The sequence below is a fragment of the Delphinus delphis genome, chromosome 8, assembly GCF_949987515.2.
Source record: "Delphinus delphis chromosome 8, mDelDel1.2, whole genome shotgun sequence".
In the NCBI taxonomy this organism is placed as follows: Eukaryota; Metazoa; Chordata; class Mammalia; order Artiodactyla; family Delphinidae; genus Delphinus; species Delphinus delphis.
This window is the reverse complement of record NC_082690.1, coordinates 29,592,052-29,616,021: the sequence shown is the minus strand read 5'-3', so window position 1 is coordinate 29,616,021 and position 23,970 is coordinate 29,592,052. Positions and strand designations below refer to the sequence as shown.

The window sequence follows — 23,970 nt, the reverse complement described above, 5'->3', positions numbered from 1 at the left end:
CACAGAACACCAAGCTGAGCTACCTGTGCTATACAGCAGGTTCCCACTAGCTATCTATTTTACACATGGTAGTATATATATGTCAATCCTAATCTCTTAATTTGCCCCACCTTCCCCTTTTAATGTATAAAAATATCTAATCACTATTGGTACATCTGAAACTAACAATATTGTAAGTCAATTGTACTTCAATTAAACAAACAAATAAAAACTTCCTACAAAGAAAATTCCAGGCACAGATGGCTCTACTGGTGAATTATAGCAAACATTCAAAAAATAATTAATACCAATCCTTCACAAACTCTTCCAAAAATTGAGATAACACTTTCCATTCAATGAGGCTAAGAATACACTTTTTATTAAAACCACAGAAAAGTATCACAACAAAACTATAGACCAGTATCTTTTTTTAAAAATAAAGACACAAAAATCTTAACAAAATACTAGCATTGTGTGCCCAGCAATACACACACACACACACACACACATATACATATATATATATATATATAATTATATAAAATAACCAAGTATGATTTATCCCAGGAATGCCAGATTGTTTTAGCATATGAAATTCAATTAATGTAATGCAGCATAATAATAGATTATAGTACAAAAAACACTCGATTGTGTCAGTAGATACAGAAGATGTATTTGTCACATCTAAAACTCTTTTATGATAAAAACACTCAATAAGCTAGGAATAGAAGGGAACTCCTTCAATCTGATAAAGGATTTAATTGAAAAATCAAAGCTACTGTCTCACTTAATGTTGAAATACTGAATGTTTTCTCTATAAGACAAGGAAAAAAATAAGGATCTTTGCTCTTTCCACTTCTATTTAACACTGTACTGAAAGTTCTAGTCAGGGCAAATAGGCAAGAAAAACAAATAAAAGGCATCCACTTTAGAAAAACGAAGAAATAAAACTAATATTTTTTGGAAATACACATATCATATATTTAGAAAAACTTGAGGGCTCCAACAAAAATCTATTAGAAATAACAAATGAGTTTAGCAAGATTAAAAAATTCAAGATCAATATACAAAAATTCAATTATATTTCTATACACTAGCAATGACCATTCTGAAAAAGAAACTAACAATTCTACTTACAATAGCATAAAATAGAACAAAATAATTTGGTAAGAATTTAAGGAAAAATAGCACAAGACTACATATACACTGAAAACCACATAATATTATTGGAAGAAATGAAAGAATATCTAAATAAATAAAAAGACATCTAAAGATTATTGATCAGAAGACTTAATATTGTTAAATTCCCTATCAAACCTCCATCTGACAGTTCTTTTCAGGAATGGGCAAGGTGATCTTAACTTAATATGCAAATTTAAGGGTTCTGAAATAGTCAAAACAATCTTGAAAAAAACAAAGTTGGAGAGCACACACTTCCTGATTTTTAAACTTATAACTAAAATAAACAATACTGGGTGGTACTGGCATAAAGATAGATATGTAGATTGATGGAATAGAATTATGAATCCGGAAGTAAACCTTTACATTTATGATCAATAATCCTCATTTCAATAAGGATCCCAGAGAGTTCAATGCAGAAAAATAGTCTTTAATAAATGGTAGCAGAACAACTGGATGCCTACATGTAAAAGAAGGAGGTTGGACCTCTATCTCACACCATACCCAAAAATTAACTCACATTGAATTACAGACTTAAATGTAGGAGCTGAAATTATAAAACACTTAAAGAAAAGCATAGGAGTAAATCTTTGTGAACTTGGGTTAGGCACCAACGATACTAAAAGCACAAGTGATGGTAGAAAAAATAGAAAATCTGTATTACATTAAAATTAAAACTTCTGTGCTAGAAATGATACCTTCAAGAAAGTGAAAAGACAACTTAAAGAATGCGATAAAATATTAAAAAAATCATATGTCTGGTAAGGGAGTTTATCTAGAATATATAAAGAACACTTACAACTCAAAACCAAAAATATAAATGATTCAATTAAAAAGTATGCAAAAGATCTGAATAGATTTTTCTCCACAGAAGACTTACAAATGGTCAATAAGCACATAAATAGATGCTCAACATCATTAGCCATAAGAGAAATTTTAAAACAAAACCACAATGAGATAGCACTTCAGGCCTGCAGGGGTAGCTATAATCTAATAGATAGTAAAAAGAAATGGTGAGAATTTGCTAAATTTGAGACAATCCTGTATTTCTGGTAGCAATGTAAAATGGTTCAGCCACTTTGGAAAACATGTTGCCACTTCCTCAAAAAGTTAAATATAAACATAAAGTTTCCATATGACTCAGAATTCTTTAGAAAGATATATACCCAACATAAATGAAAGTGAAATGAAAATACATCACACAAAAATTTGCACGAGAATGATGTTTACTGTGGGTTAGTCATATATGGCCTTTATGATGTTGAGGTATGTTCCCTCTATGCCCACTTTCTGGTTTTTAACATAAATGGGTGTTGAATTTTGTCAAAAACATTTTCTGCATCTATTGGGATAATCAGATGGTTTTTATTCTTCAGTTCATGTGGTGTTTCACACTGATTGATTTGTGTATATTGAAAAATTCTTGCATCCCTGGGATAATTTCCATTTGATCATGGTGTATGATCCTTTTAATGTGTTGTTGAATTCAGTTTCTACTATTTTGTTGATTTTTGCATCTATGTACATGACCTGTAATTTTCTTTTTTTGTTATACCTTTGTCTGGGTTTGGTATCAGGGTGATGGTGGCCTCATAGAATGAGCTTGGGAGTGTTTCTTCCTCTGAAATTTTTTGAAGAGCTTGAGGAGGGTAGGTGTTAACTCTTCTCTACATGTTTAATAGAATTCAACTGTAAAGCCATCTAATCTTGGAAGATTTTTTAAAATTTTGCTATTTTTTATGTATGTATTTATTTATTTGCTTGTTTGTATATTTATTTATTTATTTCCCACAAGGCATTTGGGATCTTAGTTCCCTGCCCAGGGTTTGAACCCGTGTCCTGTGAACTGAAAGCACGGCATCTTAACCACTGGACTGCCAGGGAAGTCCCCCTGGAAGATTTTTAATCACAGTTTCATTTCAGTATCTGTGATGGGTCAGTTCATATTACTTATTTCTTCCTGGTTCAATCTTGGAAGGTTGTACTTTTCTAAGAATTTGTTCATTTCTTCTAGGTGTCCATTTTATTGGCGTATAATGCCAATTTGTCCATTTCTTCTAGGTGTCCATTTTATTGGCGTAGTAGTGTCTTATGGTCTTTTATTTCTGTGGTGTCCATTGTAACTTCTCCTATTTCATGTCTAATTTTCTTGATTTGAGCCATCTCCCTTTTTTCTTGATGAGTCAGACTAAAGGTTTATCCATTTTGTTTACCTTCTCAAAGAACCAGCTTTTAGTTTCATTGATCTTTGCTATTGATTTCATCGTCTCTATTTCATTTATTTCTGATCTGATCTTTATGATTTCTTACCTACTTCTAACATTGGGCTTTGTTTGTTCTTTTCGCTGTAACTGCTTTAGGTGTAAGGCTACGTTGTTTGAGATTTTTCTTCTTTTTTGAGGTAAGTTTGTATTTTTATAAACTTCCCTCTTAGTACTGCTTTTGCTTCATCCTATATGTTTTAGATCATCGTGTATTCATTGTCATTTTTCTCTAGGTATTTTTTGCTGTCCTCTTTGATGTCTTCAGAGAACCACTGGTTATTTAGTAACATATTGCTTAGCATCCATGTGTTTCTGTTGTTTTTTTTTTTTTAACATCTTTATTGGAGTATAATTGCTTTACAATGGTGTGTTAGTTTCTGCTTGATGACAAAGTGAATCAGTTATACATATACATATGTTCCCATATCTCTTCCCTCTTCTGACTCCCTCCCTCCCACGCTCCCTATCCCACCCTTCTAGGTGGTCAAAAACCACCTAGCTGATCTCCCTGTGCTATGCGGCTACTTCCCACTAGCTATCTATTTTACGTTTGGTAGTGTCTATATGTCCATGCCACTCTCTCGCTTTGTCACAGCTTACCCTTCCCAGTCCCCATATCCTCAAGTCCATTCTCTAGTAGGTCTGTGTCTTTATTAACATCTTGCCCCTAGGGTTTTCATGACCCCTTTTTTTTTTCTTAGATTCCATATATATGTGTTAGCATATGGTATTTGTTTTTCTCTTTCTGGCTTACTTCACTCCGTATGACAGACTCTAGGTCCATCCACCTCACTACAAATAACTCAATTTCATTTCTTTTTATGGTTGAGTAATATTCCATTGTACATATGGGCCGCATCTTCTTTATCCATTCATCTGTTGCTGGACACTTAGGTTGTTTCCATGTCCTGGCTATTGTAAATAGTGCTTCAACGAACATTGTTGTACATGTCTCTTTTTGAATTATGGTTTTCTCAGGGTATATGTCAAGTAGTGGGATGGCTGGGTCATATGGTAGTTTTATTTTTAGTTTTTTAAGGAACTTCCATGCTGTTCTTATAGTGGCTGTATCAATTTACATTCCTACCAGCAGTGCAAGAGTGTTCCCTTTTCTGCATACGCTCTCCAGGATTTATTGTTTATAGATTTTTTGAGGATGGCCATTCTGACTGGTGTGAGATGATAGCTCATGGTAGTTTTGACTTGCATTTCTCTAATGATTATTGATGTTGAGCATCCTTTCATGTGTTTGTTGGAAGTCTGTATGTCTTCTTTGGAGAAATGTCTATTTAGGTCTTCTGCCATTTTTGGATTGGGTTGTTTGTTTCTTCAATATTCAGCTGCATGAGTGCCTTATCAATTTTGGAGATTAATCCTTTGTCAGTGGCTTCATTTGCAAATATTTTCTCCAATTCTGAGGGTTGTCTTTTGGTCTTGTTTATGGTATCCTTTGCTGTGCAAAGGTTTTTAAGTTTCATTAGGTTCCATTTGTTTATTTTTGTTTTTATTTCCATTTCTCTAGGAAGTGGGTCAAAAAGGATCTTGCTGTGATTTATGTCATAGAGTGTCCTGCCTTTGTTTTCCTCTAAGAGTTTGATAGTGTCAGGCCTTATGTTTAGGTCCTTAATCCATTTTGAGTTTATTTTTGTGTATGGTGTTAGGGAGTGTTCTAATTTCATACTTTTACATGTACCTGTCCAGTTTTCCAAGCACCACTTATTGAAGTGGCAGTCTTTTCTCTACTGTATATTCTTGCCTCCTTTATCAAAGATAAGGTGACCATATGTGTGAGGGTTTATCTCTGGGCTTTCTATCCTGTTCCATTGATCTATATTTCAGTTTTTGTGCCTGTACCTTACTGTCTTGATTACTGTAGCTTTGTAGTACAGTCTGAAGCCAGGGAGCCTGATTCCTTCAGATCCGTTTTTCATTCTCAATATTGCTGTGGCTATACGGGGTCTTTTGTGTTTCCATTCAAATTGTGAAATTTTTTGTTCTAGTTCTGTGAAAAATACCAGTGGTAGTTTGATAGGGATTGCATTGAATCTGTAGATTACTTTGGGTAGTAGAGTCATTTTCACAATGTTGATTCTTCCAATCCAAGAACATGGTATATCTCTCCATCAGTTGTACCATCTTAATTTTTTTCATCAGTGTCTTACAATTTTCTACATACAGGCCTTTTGTCTCCTTACATAGGTTTATTTCTAGATATTTTATTCCTTTTGTTGCAGTGGTAAATGCGAGTCTTTTCTTAATTTCACATTCAGATTTTTCATCATTAGTGTACAGGAATGCCAGAGATTTCTGTGCATTAATTTTGTATCCTGCTACTTTACCAAATTCATTGATTTGCTCTAGTAGTTTTCTGGTAGCATCTTTAGGATTCTCTTTGTATAGTATCATGTCATCTGCAAACAGTGACAGCTTTACTTCTTTTCTGATTTGGATTCCTTTTATTTCTTTTTTCTTCTCTGATTGCTGTGGCTTAAACTTCCAAAACTATGTTGAATAATAGTGGTGAGAGTGGGCAACCTTGTCTTGTTCGTGATCTTAGGGGAAATGGTTTCAATTCTTCACCACTGAGAATGATATTGGCTGTAATTTTGTCATATATGGCCTTTATTATGTTGGGGAAAGTTCCCTATATGCCTACTTTCTGCAGGGTTTTTATCATAAATGGGTGTTGAATTTTGTCAAAAGCTTTTTCTGCATTCATTGAGATTAGCATATGATTTTTCTCCTTCAATATGGTGTATCACATTGATTGATTTGCGTATATTGAAGAATCCTTGCATTCCTGGGATAAACCCTACTTGATCATGGTGTATGTTCCTTTTATGTGCTGTTGAATTCTGTTTTCTAGTATTTTGTCGAGGATTTTTGCATCTATGTTCATCAGTGATATTGGCCTGTAGTTTTCTTTCTTTGTGACATCTCTGGTTTTGGTGTCAGGGTGATGGTGACCTCGTAGAATGAGTTTGGGAGTGTTCTTCACTCTGCTATATTTTGGAAGAGTTTGAGAAGGATAGGTGTTATCCCTTCTCTAAATGTTTGACAGAATTCGCCTGTGAAGCCATCTGGTCCTGGGCTTTTGTTTGTTGGAAGATTTTTAATCACAGTTTCAATTTCAGTGCTTGTGATTGGTCTGTTCATATTTTCTATTTCTTCCTGGTTCAGTCTCAGAAGGTTGTACATTTCTAAGAATTTGTCCATTTCTTCCAGGTTTTCCATTTTAATGGCATAGAGTTGCTTGTAGTAATCTCTCATGATCCTTTGTATTTCTGCAGTGTCGGTTGTTACCTCTCCTTTTACATTTCTAATTGTATTGATTTGAGTCTTCTCCCATATTTTCTTGATGAGTCTGGGTAATAGTTTATCAATTTTGTTTATCTTCTTAAAGAACCAGCTTTTAGTTTTATTGATCTTTGCTATTGTTTCCTTCATTTCTTTTTCACTTATTTCTGATCTGAACTTTATGGTTTCTTTCCTTCTGCAAACTTTGGGGTTTTTTTTGTTCTTCTTTCTCTAATTGTTTCAGGTGTAAGGTTAGGTTGTTTACTTGAGATGTTTCTTGTTTCTTAAGGTAGGATTGTATTGGTATAAGATTCCCTCTTAGAACTGCTTTTGCTGCAACCCATAGGTTTTTGTTGTTGTTGTTGTTGTTGTTTTTTGGTACTCAGGCCTCTCACTGTTGTGGCCTCTCCCGTTGTGGAGCACAGGTTCCGGACACACAGGCTCAGCGGCCATGGCTCACAGGCCTAGCCACTCCACGGCATGTGGGATCTTCCCGGACTGGGGAACGAACCTATGTCCCCCGCATCAGCAGGCGGTCTCTCAACCACTGCCCCAGCAGGGAAGACCTCCCATAGGTTTTGGGTCATTGTTTATTCATTGTCATTTATTTCTAGGTATATTTTGATTTCCCCTTTGATTTCTTCAGTGATCTCTTCATTATTAAGTAGTGTATTGTTTAGCCTCCATGTGTTTGTATTTTTTATAGATTTTTTCCTGTAATTGATATCTAGTCTCATAGCGTGGTGGTCGGAAAAGATACTTGATATGATTTCAATTTTCTTAAATTTACCAAGGCTTGATTTGTGACCCAAGATATGATCTATCATGGAGAATGTTCCATGAGCACTTGAGAAGAAAGTGTTTTCTGTTGTTTTTGGATGGAATGTCTTATAAATATCAATTAAGTCCATCTTGTTTAATGTATCATTTAAAGCTTGTGTTTCCTTATTTATTTTCATTTTGGATGATCTGTCCATTGGTGAAAGTGGGGTGTTAAATTCCCCTGCTATGATTGTGTTACTGTTGATTTCTCCTTTTATGGTTGTTAGTATTTGCCTTATGTATTGAGGTGCTTCTATTTTGGGTGCATAAATATTTACAATTTTTATATCTTCTTCTTGCATCAATCCCTTGATCATTATCTAGTGTCCTACTTTGTCTCTTGTAATAGTCTTTATTTTTAAGTCTATTTTGTCTGATATGAGAATTGATACTCCAGCTTTCTTTTGATTTCCATTTGCATGGAATATCTTTTTCCATCCCCTCACTTTCAGTCTGTATGTGTCCCTAAGTCTGAAGTGGGTCTCTTGTAGACAGCATATATATGGGTCCAGTTTCTGTATCAATTTATCCAGTCTAAGTCTTTTGGTTGGAGTATTTAATCCACTTACATTTAAGGTAATTATCGATATGTATGTTCCTATTCCTATTTTCTTAATTGTTTTGGGTTTGTTATTGTAGGTGTTTTCCTTCTCTTGTGTTTACTGCCTAGAGAAAATCCTTTAGCAGTTGTTGTAAAGCTGGTTTGGTGGTGCTGAATTCTCTTAGATTTTGCTTGTCTGTAAAGCCTTTAATTTCTCCATCAAATCTGAATGAGATCCTTGGTGGGTAGAGTAATCTTGGGTGTAGGTTTTTCTCCTTCATCATTTTAAATATGTCCTGCCACCCCCTTCTAGCTTGCAGAGTTTATGCTGAAAGATCAGCTGTTAACCTTATGGGAATTCCCTTGTGTTTTATTTGTTGTTTTTCCTTTGCTGTTTTTAATATGTTTTCTTTGTATTCAATTTTTGATAGTTTGATTACTATGTTTCTTGGCGTGTTTCTCCTTGGATTTATCCTGTATGGGACTCTCTGTGCTTCCTGGACTTGATTAACTATTTCCTTTCCCATGTTAGGGAAGTTCTCAACTATAATCTTTTCAAATATTTTCTCAGTCCCTTTCTTTTCCTTTTCTTCTTCTAGGAACCCTATAATTCGAATGTTGATGCATTTAATGTTGTCCCAGTTGTCTCTAAGAGTGTCCTCAGTTCTTTTCATTCTTTTTCCTTTATTATGCCCTGCAGTATTTATTTCCACTATTTTATCTTCCAGGTCACTTATCTGTTCTTCTGCCTCAGTTATTCTGCTATTGATCTCCTCTAGAGAATTTTTAATTTCATTTATTTTGTTGTTCATCATTTTTTGTTTGCTGTTTCATTATTCTAAGTCCTTGCTAAACATTTCTTATATTTTCTCTATTCTACTTCCAAGATTTTGGATCATCTTTACTATCATTATTCTGAATTTTTTTTCAGGTAGACTGCCTATTTCCTCTTCATTTGTTAGGTCTCATGGGTTTTTACCTTGCTCCTTAATCTGCTGTGCGTTTTTCTGTCTCTCATTTTGCTTAACTTACTGTGTTTTGGGTCTCCTTTTTGCAGGCTGCAAGTTCGTAGTTCCTGTTGTTTTTGATGTCTGTTCCCAGTGGCTAAGGTTGGTTTAGTGGGTTGTGTAGGTTTCCTGGTAGAGGGGACTAGTGCCTGTGTTATGGGGGATGGGGCTGGATCTTGTCTTTCTGGTGGGCAGGTCCACGTCTGGTGGTGTGTTTTGGTATGTCTGTGGCCTTATTATGATTTTCAGGAAGCCTCTCTGCTAACAGATGTGTTTGTGCTCCTGTCTTGCTAGTTTTTTTGGCCAGTGTGTATAGCAGTGTAGCTTGCTGGTCATTGAGTGGAGGTGGGTCTTGGCGTTGAGCTGGAGATCTCTTAGTGATTTTTGCCATTTGATATTATGTGGAGCTGGGAGGTCTCTTGTGGAGCAGTGTCCTGAAGTTGTCTCTCGCACCTCAGAGGCACAGCACTGACCCCTGGCTGGAGCACCAAGAGCCTTTCATCCACACAGCTCAGAATAAAAGGGAGAAAAAATAGAAAGTAAGAAAAAAAGAGGATAAAACAAAATAAAGTAAAATAAAATAAAGTTTTTAAAGTAAAAATAATTATTAAGAAAAAAAATTTTAATTAAAAAAAAAAGGGCAGACAGAACCCTAGGACTAATGGTAAAAGGCAAAATCACACAGAGAAGCATACATATACACACTCAGAAAAAGAGGAAAACAGGAAAAAAAGAACTATACATTTGCTCCCAAAGTCCACCTCCTCAATTTGGGATGATTTGTTGTCTATTCAGGTATTCCACAGATGCAGGGTATATCAAGTTGATTGTGGAGCTTTAATCCATTGCTCCTGAGGTTGCTGGGAGAGTTATCCCCTTCTCTTCTTTGTTTTCACAGCTCTTGGGGTTCAGCTTTGGTTTTGGACCTGCTTCTGCATGTATGTTGCCTGAGGGTGTCTGTTCTTCGTTCAGACAGGACTGGGCTAAAGGAGCAGCTGATTCGGGGGGCTCTGGTTCACTCAGGCAAGGCGGAGGGTGTGGTACAGATGTGGGGCGAGCCTGCGGTGTCAGAGGCCAACGTGATGTTGCAACAGCCTGAGGCGCACCATGAGATCTCCTGGGGAAGTTGTCCCTGTATCAGGGGACTCTGGCAGTGGCGGGCTGCACAGGCTATCAGGAGGGGTGGTGTGGATAGTGACCTGTGTTTGCTCACAGGCTTCTTGTTGGTGGCAGGAGCAGCCTTAGTGTGCCATGCTTGTGTCTGGTGTCCTTTCTGATAACCACGGCTCACGGCCCTCTCTGGAGTTCTTTTAAGCTGTGCTGTTAATCCCCTCTCCTTGCGCACCAGGAAACAAAGGGGGAAGAAAAAGTCTCTTGCCTTTTAGGCAGCTCCAGACATTTTTTTGGACTCCTTACTGGCTAGCTGTGTGCACTAGCCCCCTTCAGGCTGTGTTCACGCCATCAAACCCAGTCCTCTCCCTGGGATCCAAGGGAAGCCCGAGCCTCAGCTCCCAGCCCCCACCAGTCCTGCCGGGTGAGCAGACAAGCCTCTCGGGCTGGTGAGTGCTGGTCGGAACCGATCCTCTGTGCAGGAATCTCTCCACTTTGACCTCTGCACCCCTGCTGCTGCGCTCTCCTCCATGGCTCCGAAGCTTCCCCCCTCCACCACCCAGAGTCTCCATCCACGAAGGGGCTTCCTAGTGTGTGGAAAACTTTCCTCCTTCACAGCTCCCTCCCACTGGTGCAGGTCCCATCCTTATTCCTTTATCTCTGTTTTTTCTTTTGCCCTACCCAAGTACGTGGGGAGTTTCTTGCCTTTGGGGAGGTCTGAGGTCTTTTGCTAGCATTCAGTAGGTGTTCTATAGGAGCAGTTCCACATGTAGATGTATTTCCGATGTATTTGTGGGGAGGAAGGTGATCTCCACATCTTACTCTTCCACCATCTTTAAGCTCTTGTGTTTGTGTTTTTAAATGTTTTTTTTTTCCCTGTAATTGATTTCTAATATCATAGTGTTGTGGTTGGAAAAGATGCTTGATATGATTCCAACTTTCTTAAATTTACTGAGGTTTGATTTGTGACCCAAGATGTGATCTATCCTGGAGAATGTTCCATATGCACCTGAGGAGAAAGTGTATTTTGCTGCTTTCAGACTAAAAACATTTCCTCTAAGATCAGGAACAAGACAAGGCTATCCACTTTTGTCACTATTATTCAACATAGTTTGGAAATCCTAGCCACAGAAATCAGAGAAGAAAAAGAAATAAAAGGAATCCAACTTGGATAAAAAGTAAAACTGTCACTATTTGCAGATGACATGATACTATACATAGAAAATCCTAAAGATGTTACCAGAAAACTACTAGAGCTCATCAAAGAATTTGGTAAAGTTGCAGGATACAAAATTAATACACAGGGTTTCCCTGGTGGCGCAGTGGTTGAGAGTCCACCTGCCGATGCAGGGGACATGGGTTCGTGCCCCAGTCCGGGAAGATCCCACATGCCGTGGAGTGGCTGGGCCTGTGAGCCATGGCTGCTGAGTCTGCCCATCTGGAGCCTGTGCTCCGCAGTGGGAGAGGGCATAGCAGTGAGAGGCCCGCGTACCGCAAAAACACACACACACAAAAAAAAAAAAAAAAAAAATTAATACACAGAAATCTCTTGCATTCGTACACACTAACAATGAAATATCAGAAAGAGAAATTAAGGAGACAATCCCATTTACCATTGCAACAAAAGCAATAAAATACCTAGGAATAAACCTACCTAAGGAGGCAAAAGATCTATACTCAATAAACTATAAGATACTGATGAAAGAAATAAAAATGACACAAACAAATGATGAAGACATATACTAGGTCCATGGATTGGAACAATCAATATTGTCACAATGACTGTATTACCCAAAATAATCTACAGATTCAATGCAATTCTTATCAAATTACCAATGGCATTTTTCACAGAATTAGAGAAAATTTTACAATTTGTATGGAAACACAAAAGACCCCGAATAGTCGATGCAATCTTGAGAAAGTAAAATGGATTTGGAGGAATCAGGCTCCCTGACTTTGGACTATACTACAAAGAAACAGTCATCAAAATAGTATAGTACTGGCACAAAAGCAGAAATATAGATCAATGGAACTTGATAGAAAGTCCAGAGATAAACCCATGCACCTATGGTCAGCTAATCTATGGCAAAGGAGATAAGAATGTAAATGGAGAAACAACAGTCTCTTCAATAAGTGGTGCTGGGAAAACTGGACAGCTACATGTAAAAAAATGAAATTAGAATACTCCCTAACACCATTCACAAAAGTAAACTCAAAATGGATTAAAGACCTAAATATAAGGCCAGATACTATAAAACTCTTAGAGGATAAAATAGGCAGAACACTCTGACATAAATTACAGCAAGACCTTTTTTGATCCACCTCCTAGAGTAATGAAAAGAAAAAGAAAAAGAAACAAATGGGACCTAATGAAATGTAAAAGCTTCAGTACAGTAAAGAAAACCATAAACAAAACAAAAAGACAACCCTCAGAATTGGAGAAAATATTTTCAAATGAAGTAACAAAAAAGGGATTAATCTCCTAAATATACAAACAGCTCAAGTGGCTCAATATCAAAAAATCAAACAACCCAATCAAAAAATGGGCAGAAGATCTAAATAGACATTTCTCCAAAGAAGACATATAGATGGTCAAGAGGTACAGAAAAGATACTCTACATTACTAATTATTAGAGAAATGCAAATCAAGACTAAATGATATATCACCTCACACCTCTCAGAATGGCCATCATCAAACAATCTACAAACAATAAATGCTAGAGTAGGTGTGGAGAAAGGGAACCCTCATGCACTGTTGGTGAGAATGTAAATTGGTATAGCCACTATGGAGAACAGTATGGAGTTTCCTTAAAAACTAAAAATGGAGCTACCATAGGATCCAACAATCTCACTCCTGTGCATATATCGAGAGAAAATCATAATTCAAAAAGATACATGCACCTTATGCTCATTGAAGCACTATTTTCAATAGCCAGAACATGGGAACAACATAAACATCCATCAACAGAAGAAAGGATAATGAAAAGGTGGTACGTATATACAACTGAATATTACTCAGCCATAAAAAAGAATTAAAGAATGCCTTTTGCAGCAACATGGATGGACCTAGAGATTGTTATACTGAATCAAGTAAGTTGGATAAAGAAAGACAAATATCATACAATATGCTTATATGTGGAATCTAAAGATAAACATAGAAATGAACTTATCTACAAAACAGAAATAGAGTAATCATAATAAATTATGGTTACCAGGGCATAAGAGGAGGAGAGGGATTAATGGGGAGATTGGGATTGACATATACACACTACTATATATAAAATAGACAACTAATAAGGACTTACAGTATAGCACAGGGAACTCTACTCAGTACTCTGCAATGGCCTATATGGGAAAAGAATCTAAAAAAGAGTGGATATATGTATATGTATAACTGATTCACTTTGCTGTACACTGGAAACTAATACAACATTGTAAATCAACTATACTCCACTAAAAGTTTTGGAAAAAAATTACATAAATGTTCATAGCAGCATTTCTAACAATGGTCAAAAAGTTGAACCAATGCATTAACTAATTTACAGATAAACAACATGTAGTATATACATACAAATGACTATCATTTGGCCATAAAAGAAATAAAGTAGTGATATATGCCAAAACATGGATAAACCTTTAAAACATTATACTAGGTGAAATAAGCCAGTCACTAAAGACCACGTATTCTATGTCATTTGTATGAAATGTCCAGAATAAGCAAATGTATAAAGAGAACATGTATTAGTAGTTGCCTGTGCCTGGAGGATTTGGGCAAGAAATGGGGAGAGAAAGCTAATGGCTATCAGGTTTCTTTTTAATGTTTATTAAAATTTCCTAAAATTGGTTAGGATGCTGCTTGCAGAACTCTGAACATACTAAAAAACATTGAATTATATACTTGAAATGAGTTAATTTTATGTCATATAAATTATATCTCAATAAAGTTGTTTTTAAAAAATGACATTGGTCCAGCAACCTCAATTTCTTCTATTTTCCCAGTAAAATACACATGAACACAGAGAAAAGTATAAAAACAATAAATGAAGGCCAAACAGTTGCCAAAAATTAAGGAACAATAGCTAGTAATTGAAATTGGAGAGGTATTATATTTAAAAAAAATACACAGTTGCTCAGCCAAGTATAAAATAGCAGAAGTGGCTCACCACTGCCTTCCCTCCCATAAATAGGTAGACATACCCTTCATCTTTTTTCAATTATTTGAACAATTGGTTGAAAATGTAATTTTGGGTAAGCTTTGAAACTGAGTAACTATCCTGCCCTATAGATATTTGATTTACTAATCATTTTTTAGTCTTTCATCAATATTTTTCTTTTTACTTTCATTAGGAGACAGAGACTGAGAAAACAAGCCAGGATGGATTTAGAGAGGAAGTTTTGGTGGATAATTATAACTTGGGAGCTGTAAAAATCATTCTTAAGAGCAGGAGGTTTGGGTTTCCCTGGTGGCACAGCGGTTGAGAGTCCGCCTGCCAATGCAGGGGACACGGGTTTGTACCCCGGTCCGGGAGGATCCCACATGCTGCAGAGCGGCTGGGCCCGTGGGCCATAGCCATTGGGCCTGCGTGTCTGGAGCCTGTGCTCCACAACGGGAGAGGCCACAGCAGTGAGAGGCCCACGTACCACAAAAAAAAAAAAAAAAAAAAAAAAAAAGAGTAGGAGGTTAGAGTCTCATTATTTCTCATGAGTTGCATCTATTTAGGATAAAAGAAGTTCAGAAAATGAGACTAGAAAGTGTAAAATCTCAGATCACATGGATTAAATTTTGCTAGATATGAAAATTGGACTAGGAGCTTTGCAAATGAAACTGCCATCCTGCTGTGAATATGAAAAAATAATTCAGACAGCATCCACATTGCCAAAGAGTGGAGTCAAAATCTATGCTTTAGTCAAATGGACAAATTCAATTTCTTATTAACAAAGAAAACTCTAGGGTCATCTCAGTTCTCACAGTTAAATGTTACACTCTTGTGAGATTAAAAAATAGATATAAATACTAGAACAGTTGACTATCTCAGAGAGCCTCTGTTCCGTTTAATAACATTTAAAGAAAATAATAACCAGTTTACAAGAAACAGAGGAATATAAGTTTAAACTTTGCTCCCCAGTGGTTTATCTCCTCCAATTCTTTTCTTTTTAAGTAGCATTCAGCAATATACTAATTTAAAGACCACATTAGTTAATATAAGGGACAATAATGTCATATATTCTTAAATTATTGTTTTTAGTCACTTTTGATTGGAAAAATCAGTAAAGTTATGTATTACTATAACTGGAAGTAATTTTAGTGTTTTTGTGGCTAAAGTACCCATTGACAGAAAATTAACTGTGTAAATTATACTTAGTAATGTCAAGTATACAAAAAATACTTGTATAAATGTCAAATAACACAGGCTAAGAAAGATGGTTTAAATCCCAATACAGTATTTTTCTACATCTACTCTCACTTAAATTAAGATTGGGTAAGATTGGTACTTGGCCCATAGTAGTGCTCAATAAATACATGTTGAATATTGAAAACATTTGAAATGTTCTAGGGGATATTGCTTATTTTAAGAATTATTTGGTAAATCTCTTTAAGTAAAAATTAGTGGTAACACTCTAATGCTTTTTCCTTATAAATTCAACAATATCATTTGAGTTTTCTTTCAATGTGGTACACATTGTAGTACATGTTGTTTATTCTCTACATGTTGAATGTAAACAGAAAACAAAACAAAACAAAATCCATATGCATGCTACTTCACTCGTGTTCGAGAATCATTTACCAGAGACATGTTCTCTTTCTAACATAACTAGTTACACAAGCAGTAGTAGTACAGACAGCCATTCCTTAGGACTTATGCAGTCCTATTGGGGCACTGCCTTAGCTTAGTCAGGTACAGATTCTTCTGTTGTCGTATAGAAAGCTTAGCCTGATGTCTGTATGTTTCTGGGCAATAAAAGTGCTCATTTAAATGTGTGGCCAGTAGACAGCTCTAGAAACAGAGGAGACTAAATCCAGCTCTAGGCTCAGAGCCCACTCTGAAAATCAGATAACCAGTGAATGTGTCCTGGCAGTCCTTTCAATAACTTTAGCTGTTCCTTCAGGATAAGGATAATATTTTTCAAACATATGTTTACTGGCCTTCAAGGGCAGTTCCCTCTACATTTCCAAGAAATATCATGCTTTCACTTGAGCTAAAGAAAAGCCTATATACTGTGGCTAAAACTTATGCAACATTTCTAATATTCTGGACATTGTTCTAAGCAATTTTTAAATATTAGCTCAGTTAATTTTCACAACAACACTGTGAGGTAAGTGTTATTATTAATGTTACTCTCATCTTAGGGATGAAAAAAAGCAGAGCATAGAGAGGCATAACTTTTTGCATTTGAATCCAGAACTTCTGGGTTGCAGCCTCCATGTGATAAGCTACCTTGTTTTCCTGTTGTAGCCTTACCTGTCTACCAATCTTGCATGCAAAGTGGTGGTGGAAGTGCACTGAGGTGCCGATAGACGGCAAGCCAGATTGAAGTTCAACAAGTATCCTTCTGCAACAGTTTGACCTGGCACACCAAAAATAAATTGTGGGAGGATGTGCATTTTAGCCAGTTCTTTTTGACTTTTCCTAGTTGCAGAAACAAAAAGCAATATTGCTTTTTTTTTTCTATAAGTTGAGAAAACAAGGGGAAAATCTATATCTCATATCTCATTTTGGCACGCTTTTTAATATTTTCTACTTACTCCAAAATTAAAAAAACATAAAAATGTAGAAGTCATTTGTCAGGTGATTATAGTAATGCAGCTTTTCCTTTATTTTTATTCTTCTCTTGTTTGTCTTCAAAATCTAATTTTTTATGACGTTGACAACCCCCCAACTCTCTTTCTTTCTCCAAAATGAAGATTTTCTAGCACTTTCAAGTGTCTTTTGTATAGATATTTTAAATATTTTCAAAATAATATTTTGAATTATATATTTTAAAAGTCTGGAACTCAATGAAAAAACTCTTTAGAGCTCACATTTGTAGTTTATGTGTGAGAGAAATGTGTAAACATATTTAGTATACAAGTTTAATTATGTGAATAATTCTGACCCATTATTTCGGGTGCCTGGAATAAATAATGCTGAAGTCCCAATATAAATAAGAAAACTAAAAATATTGGAGTTAAATATGTTTAAAACATCAGATTTATTTCCTATACCTGATCTATCCTGATAATATATAACTAGAATATGTGATAAAGAAGTACATAGTTTGGATTTAGGTTGACTCTTAATCTCCTTTGTTTCTGATATATCTTGTCTTACCAGGATATAACGGTAAACTTGATTCCAAGAAGTGGCAAAAGTATGAGAAATTTAAAAATTCATTATATTTTTTTTAGTATGCAACTGATTAACCAAATATCCTAGTAGCCACCATCAGACCAATACATAAGAACCAACGATTTTAGTTACCATTTAGGGAGACCCATCTCAAATAGCATTTCCAAACTCAGAATCTTAGAGTAGAGAAGCAACCCTAAAGTTCTATGAAACAATCTTACCTCAAAGACTAGGCAAGGGATGTATTCTCTATAGTGTTGAAGAGTTCATCTTAAGCATACCTGATCCTGCAGAGATAATTGGAGTATTCTAGAAACCTGTTGGTAAAGGTTGAGGGAATCCCATAGCTCTACAGACTCCTTTAGCATTTCCAGGACCTCATTTCCTCCCATGATTTATGAGAACAATATCCTTTTGAAAAGCAGAAGTCCTGGCTGTATACTCTGGAATGCAATGTCATTTCAGGTTTCAATGCTATTGTCTAGAAAATGCATGGAAGCAACTGAAACTCTTTTCCTAAATAGTTTGTTACATGCTGCATGTAGTTATAGATAATTATTTGTCTCTGACCAGAAAATAGTAAATAGAATCTAATAAAGAAGTGTGGTCAAAATTTCCAATATTATATAGAAAGGGATAAAGTTTGATATAAGTAAGGTACCAGGTGATTTCCATTATATAGAAGCAAAAAGTAAAAAACAAAACTAATTTTTTTTAAGTCAAGGTGATCTTTATTAGCTATGCTACTTAACACTTCTGGTTCTTAGCCCCTTCATTGGTTAAATGAGGATATAATGCTTATCATATGGGATATGTGGGAACAGAACAAAAAAAATCTGTACAACATCTGTCAAATAGTATAGTCCAATAAAAATAATTTCCAATATTGTTATATCATCTGGTTATTATATCTACTGCTCTGTGAAGTTAGTACAACAGATTTTTTGAATGTAATATTTAAGCATAACATACATAATTTTCACACACTAAACAATTTACCCAGGATAAGAAACAGAACAGTTCTATCATCCTGGAAATGTCCCCCACCCATGTCCTCTTCTAATCATAAATTACATCCTCCACAAGGGTACCCCCATCATGATTTCTAATATAGTGGTGAGTTTTGCCTGTTTTTGAACTTGATAACTACTTTCTAAATCCTTAAATCTGTCAGTATGTTACATCACCAATTGGACTTTACACATGTGTCTAATTTAAGAACTTTAAGATGGATGGAGTTAGTGAGCTAGGTTCTTCAGATGGGCCCAATTGATCACATGGGTCTTTAAAAGCAGAGAAACTTTTCTGGCTACAGTGGGTGAAAGAAAGAGAGAAGGAGAAAGAGACAGACAGAGAGAAAGAAAATCAGAGAGATAGAGAAAAGGAGAGACAGAGACAAAGAGGGACAGAGATACAGGCAAAGAGAGGCAGAGAGATGACAGAAAGGCACAAAGAGAGAGAGACAGGCCAAGAGAGAAAGAGAGAGAGAGAGAGAGAGAGAGAGAGAGAGAGAGAGAGAGAGAGAGAAATAATGAAGTAAGAAGGGTGAGAGAATCCAACATTCCTGGCGTTAATAATGGAGGGCTTGGCCATGACTCGAGGAATGCAGGACTCTTCTAGAAGTTGGGAATGGCTTCAGAACGGACTCTAACCTAGAAAGTGCTGAAAGGAACATAAGACTGAGACCTGATGAGGCTTTTTATTTAAAGAATTGTAAGATAACAAATTTGTGTTGTTTTAAGACACTAAGTTTAAGGTAGTTTATTACAGCAGCAATAGGATACAGTACAGGTATATTCCTAGGGCTGGAATTGCTGAGACATACGGTAAACTTACACTCGATTGGAAACTGTCAAACATCTTCCTATGTGGTTTTATCAGTTTATACTTCTACTAAGAGTACATGAGAATTCTAGTTCCTCCACATCTTCCTCAACATTTGGAATTTTCTTTTGTCATTTCCACTCTTCTAGTAAAATTATATGTACTGTGATTCTATTTTGCATTTCTCCAATAATAAGTGAAGTCAAATACTTTTCATGTTTATGGGGCAAATGGACATCCTATCTTGTGATGTGACTGGCAAGTCTCTCACCTATTTTTAAATGTCTTTGCCTTACCTAATTCTGAGAGATTTTAAAAAATATTTAAGGTATGAGTCATTTTTCAGACATAGTATCACCAATATCTTCACATGTTCTTCTAGTTTGTCCATCCATCTTCCACTGTATTACTGGTTGATGAAGACAAAACAAAAGATTTATATGTTCTTAACCTCTTTATGTACTGTTTAAGGGAGTTTTTCCTATTCCAAGATCATAAAGATTTTCTCCTACGATTTTTTTGTAAATCCTTTAGTTTTTGCCTTTTATATTTAGACATGCAATCTGTCCTTAAGACAAAAGCTTTAAATCTCCTGTTACAAATGAGAAAGGCCAAGTGACGTATGGAGATTTAAACATCAAATAGAAAATGAAAGAAGAGATTAAATTTTGTTTTTCTGCAATGCTTATCTACAAACATTGCTTTAACTACTGACTTCGTGAAGTCTTTCCTGATACTCCAAGATCAAATTGACCTTTCCCTTTCATAGCCCCAGCATTTCTCAACACCACTCATGAAATGCACTTTTAACAATTGTAGTTATTGTATACATCTGTACTTTTTGCTTTCCCTTCTGGATTGTTAGACCCTGTGATCAACGGCTGCTTCATTATTCATCTTTCTGCATATCACAGAGTTAGACCTGCATAAAACTGGTGGTGCTCATTACATGGTTGTTAAAAGAAAGGAAGAATAACCATTAATTTCTCTGTTTTACACCTATAGCTTGCATGGCAACAATACTTGCTATATGACTCAAAAAACTATATGACATGAAAAAACATTAAAAACAACAGTCTTCTGGCATAAAAAAAAATCTGAGAAAACAAAATTTTTTTTTTCATAGAAAGACATTTTATTTTAAATATAGCTGTGTGTACATGTTAGTCCTGAATTCCCAGTCTATCCTTTCTCCCTGCCCTTCCCCCTGGTAATTATAAGTTCATTCTCTAAAAGTATTGACCATAACAGAGCTGCATTTCAGAGATCCTATAAAAAAGACAAGCAAGGAAAAGGAATCCCAATAACCAATAGAGTTATTATACAGTTGGCTTCTTGAAGCTCCAAGCTGATCAGATCAAGTCAGAGTGGTGCAAGTATCTAGCCCACTCTGTCTCACATACGTAAAGTTGTTCAAGATGGTATGTATCTCAGACTATCGCTTGGGTCCCAGATCTTGTCATACATGACAAGACAGTATATAGATCATGAGGATAGTAACTACTTAAATGCCAAAGCAATACTTTATGTACCACTAATTTTTGACTATTGAATACCTGATCAGTAATACATAATTGCATTCCAGTTAGTGGTAGCTAAGAAAGCTCGCACCCTAACCTAACGTAACCGAAATTTAGAATTCACCTCATGTAAACACAGCTTTGCTCTGCTTTTTGACTTCATACTTCCAGATACTCTTACTTCTAGCCAGTGGTCAAGCAGATCTGTGTCCTTGGAATTTTGGGTAGGAACATATGGATAATTAAAAAATTCATTCCCATTCTCTAAGAATAAAATTCTATCACATGTTCTTCTTTAGCTGGGTCAGGAGGAATTTTTTAGTACTCAAAAAAAGTTGTGTTAGTAAGATAAAGTGTGATTGTAATACATTTGATTAAATCAAAAGAGCATATGTACAATATCCTAGGAGAAAATAATAGAAGTGGTTGCAACCACAAAGAGCTACATTATTGTTTCTTAAATGCATGTTAGAAGACTGCATTACAATGCAAGATCAAGTTTGATTTTTATCTAATGAACCTGAGCTTTCTGCCAGTATGAGTCATATCAGCAGCACACCTGAATGAACAATGTATGACCACATCAGTTTCTGATAGATTAGCAGGCAATGGGGATACTCAGGCTTGATTAAGCTGGGTGATTGCAAATTCATGTTCTTGATATCTTAAACTCTATTTCTTATAGGAAAATCACTGTACTTAAGAAAAGAATGAGATAGTATTTTAATTAAGTGCTCAAAACAGCTAATTTACAGCTAAAGCTTAATATATTTCATGGAGATTTTTGCTTATATATTTACTTCTCAATAATACCCCCAAAGCAATGTGTTTCAAAGTGGTTACTTAGTGCAAGTAAATCACAGTAATTCATATCTTAAAAAGTAAAAACATAATACTGTTCAAGATCTATTTTAGCCTAAAGACGTGGTGAACCTTTAGATATTTATCCTAGTCTGGACAACTATTTTGATTTTTCACTATGATTTTTGTTGAGATTTTTCAGTTGTTGTAACCACAGAACACTGATAATTCTTTGAAACCTAAATCCAGGAGAGAACCAGAGCATGAGTGGCCCTGATAACCAAGGCAGTGGAAGAGGAGGATTTGATCCTGGAAGCATGAACACAGGTGGATGGGGAAGAGGACATGGTGGAATGGGCACTGAAGAGCCAGGTGGCTTCAATAAGCCTGATGGACCCATAGATGAAGGACCAGATCTTGATTTAGGCCCACCTGCAGATCCAGATGAAGACTCTGACAACAGTGCAATTTATGTGCAGGAATTAAATGACAGTGTGACTCTAGATGATCTGGAAGACTTCTTTAAGGAGTGTGGAGTTGTTAAGGTGAACAAGAGGACTGGACAACCCATGATTCATATATACTTGGACAAGGAAACAGGAAAGGCCAAAGGTGATGCTACAGTGTCCTATGAAGACCCATCAACTGCCAATACTGCTGTCGAGTGGTTTGATGGGAAGGATTTTTCAAGGGAGCAAACTTAAAATTTCTCTGGCTTGGAAGAAGCCTCCAATGAACAGCATGCAGGGAGGAATGCAGCCACCCCGTGAGGGCAGAGGGATGGCACCACATCTCCGAGGAGGTCCAAGGGACCCGGGAGGTCCTAGAGGACCCATGGGTTACATGGGAGGCTGAGGAGGAGACAGAGGAGGCTTCCCACCAAGAGGGCCCTGCAGTTCCCAAGGGAACCTGTCTGGAGGAAGAAAGGTCCAGCACCAAGCTGGAGACTGGCAGTGCCCCAATCAGGGGTGTGTAAAGCAGAACTTCACCTGTAGAACAGAGTGCAACCAGTGTAAGGCCCCAAAGCCTGAAGGCTTTCTCCCACCACCTTTCCCACCCCCGGGCAGTGACCATGGCAGAGGTGGCCCTGGTAGCATGCTGAGAGCACGAGGTGGCCTCATGTACCATAGTGGTTCTAGTGGAATGTTCAGAGGTGGCTGTGGTGGAGACAGAGGTGGCTTCTGTGATGGTCAGGGCATGGACAAAGGGTGGCTTTTGTGGAGGAAGACAAGGTGGCCTAGGGGACACCCTGGACCTTTGATGGAACAGATGGGAGGAATAAGAGGCAGGAGTGAAGAACATGGGAAAATGGATAAAAGTGAGCATCATCAGGAATGCAGAGACTGACCCTACTAGATACAGAGACCCCACGGAGCTGCATTGACTACCAGATTTATTTACTTTTTATACTTTCTTTCTTTCTTTCTTTATTGGAGTATAGTTGCTTTACAATGTTGTATTAGTTTCTGTTGTACAACAAAGTGAATCAGCTATAAATATACATATATCCCCTACCTCTTGGACATCCCTAATGCCCCCCTATCCCATCCATCTAGGTCACCACAGAGCACCAAGATGAGCTCCCTGCACAAATGTTTAAATTTATAATTCCATATTTATAATGTTGGTCACACATTATGATTATTCCTTGTCTGTTCTTTAGTATTTTCACCATTTGTGAAGAAACAAACAACATAAATGGTAGTGTGCCAAGTTTTTTTTTTCCTTCTTTGAAAGGTGGTTGTTTAAGACCAAACAATGGGAACCCCTTACAAATGTGCTCAGTGTCATTGTAGAGAACAAAGAAGGCCTCTAACTGTAACAATGTTCATGGTTGTAATTATTTTAAATTAAATTTCAAATGTTTATAAACAAACAGAAACAAAACAAAACAAGAAATTTGTAGTTGTGCTCAATCATAGTTTCATAGAGGCCTGGAGCTCAAGCTCAGAAACTCTGATTCAATCTTGGGTAAAGCTTGGGTACCATTGTTTTTAAAAAGACATCCAGGTGATTCTAATGTGCAGTAGGCATGAAAATCATTACTGTCTAAGGGCAGTGCTTCTCAAGTTGTCAAGCACATGCAAGTCATCTAGATCTCTCCTTAAAATGCAAATTTGAACTTAGGCTGTCTAGAGGAGGGCCTGACACTTTTTATTTACAACAAAATTTCAAGTAATACTGCTGCTGAGGGTAGCCAATCATTCTGGTTTATCTAGCCTATGGGGCTTTAAATATCAAACTAAGATTATCCTGATAAACTGGGATAGTTGGTATGATTAGTTGTATTGGATTGGT

General features: G+C 36.4%; 1 pseudogene; it reads left to right on the top strand.

Annotated features, from left to right (window-relative positions):
- Positions 1-13,255: 13,255 nt before the first annotated feature.
- Positions 13,256-23,028, top strand: LOC132429391 (RNA-binding protein EWS pseudogene; annotated as a pseudogene).
- Positions 23,029-23,970: the final 942 nt, after the last annotated feature.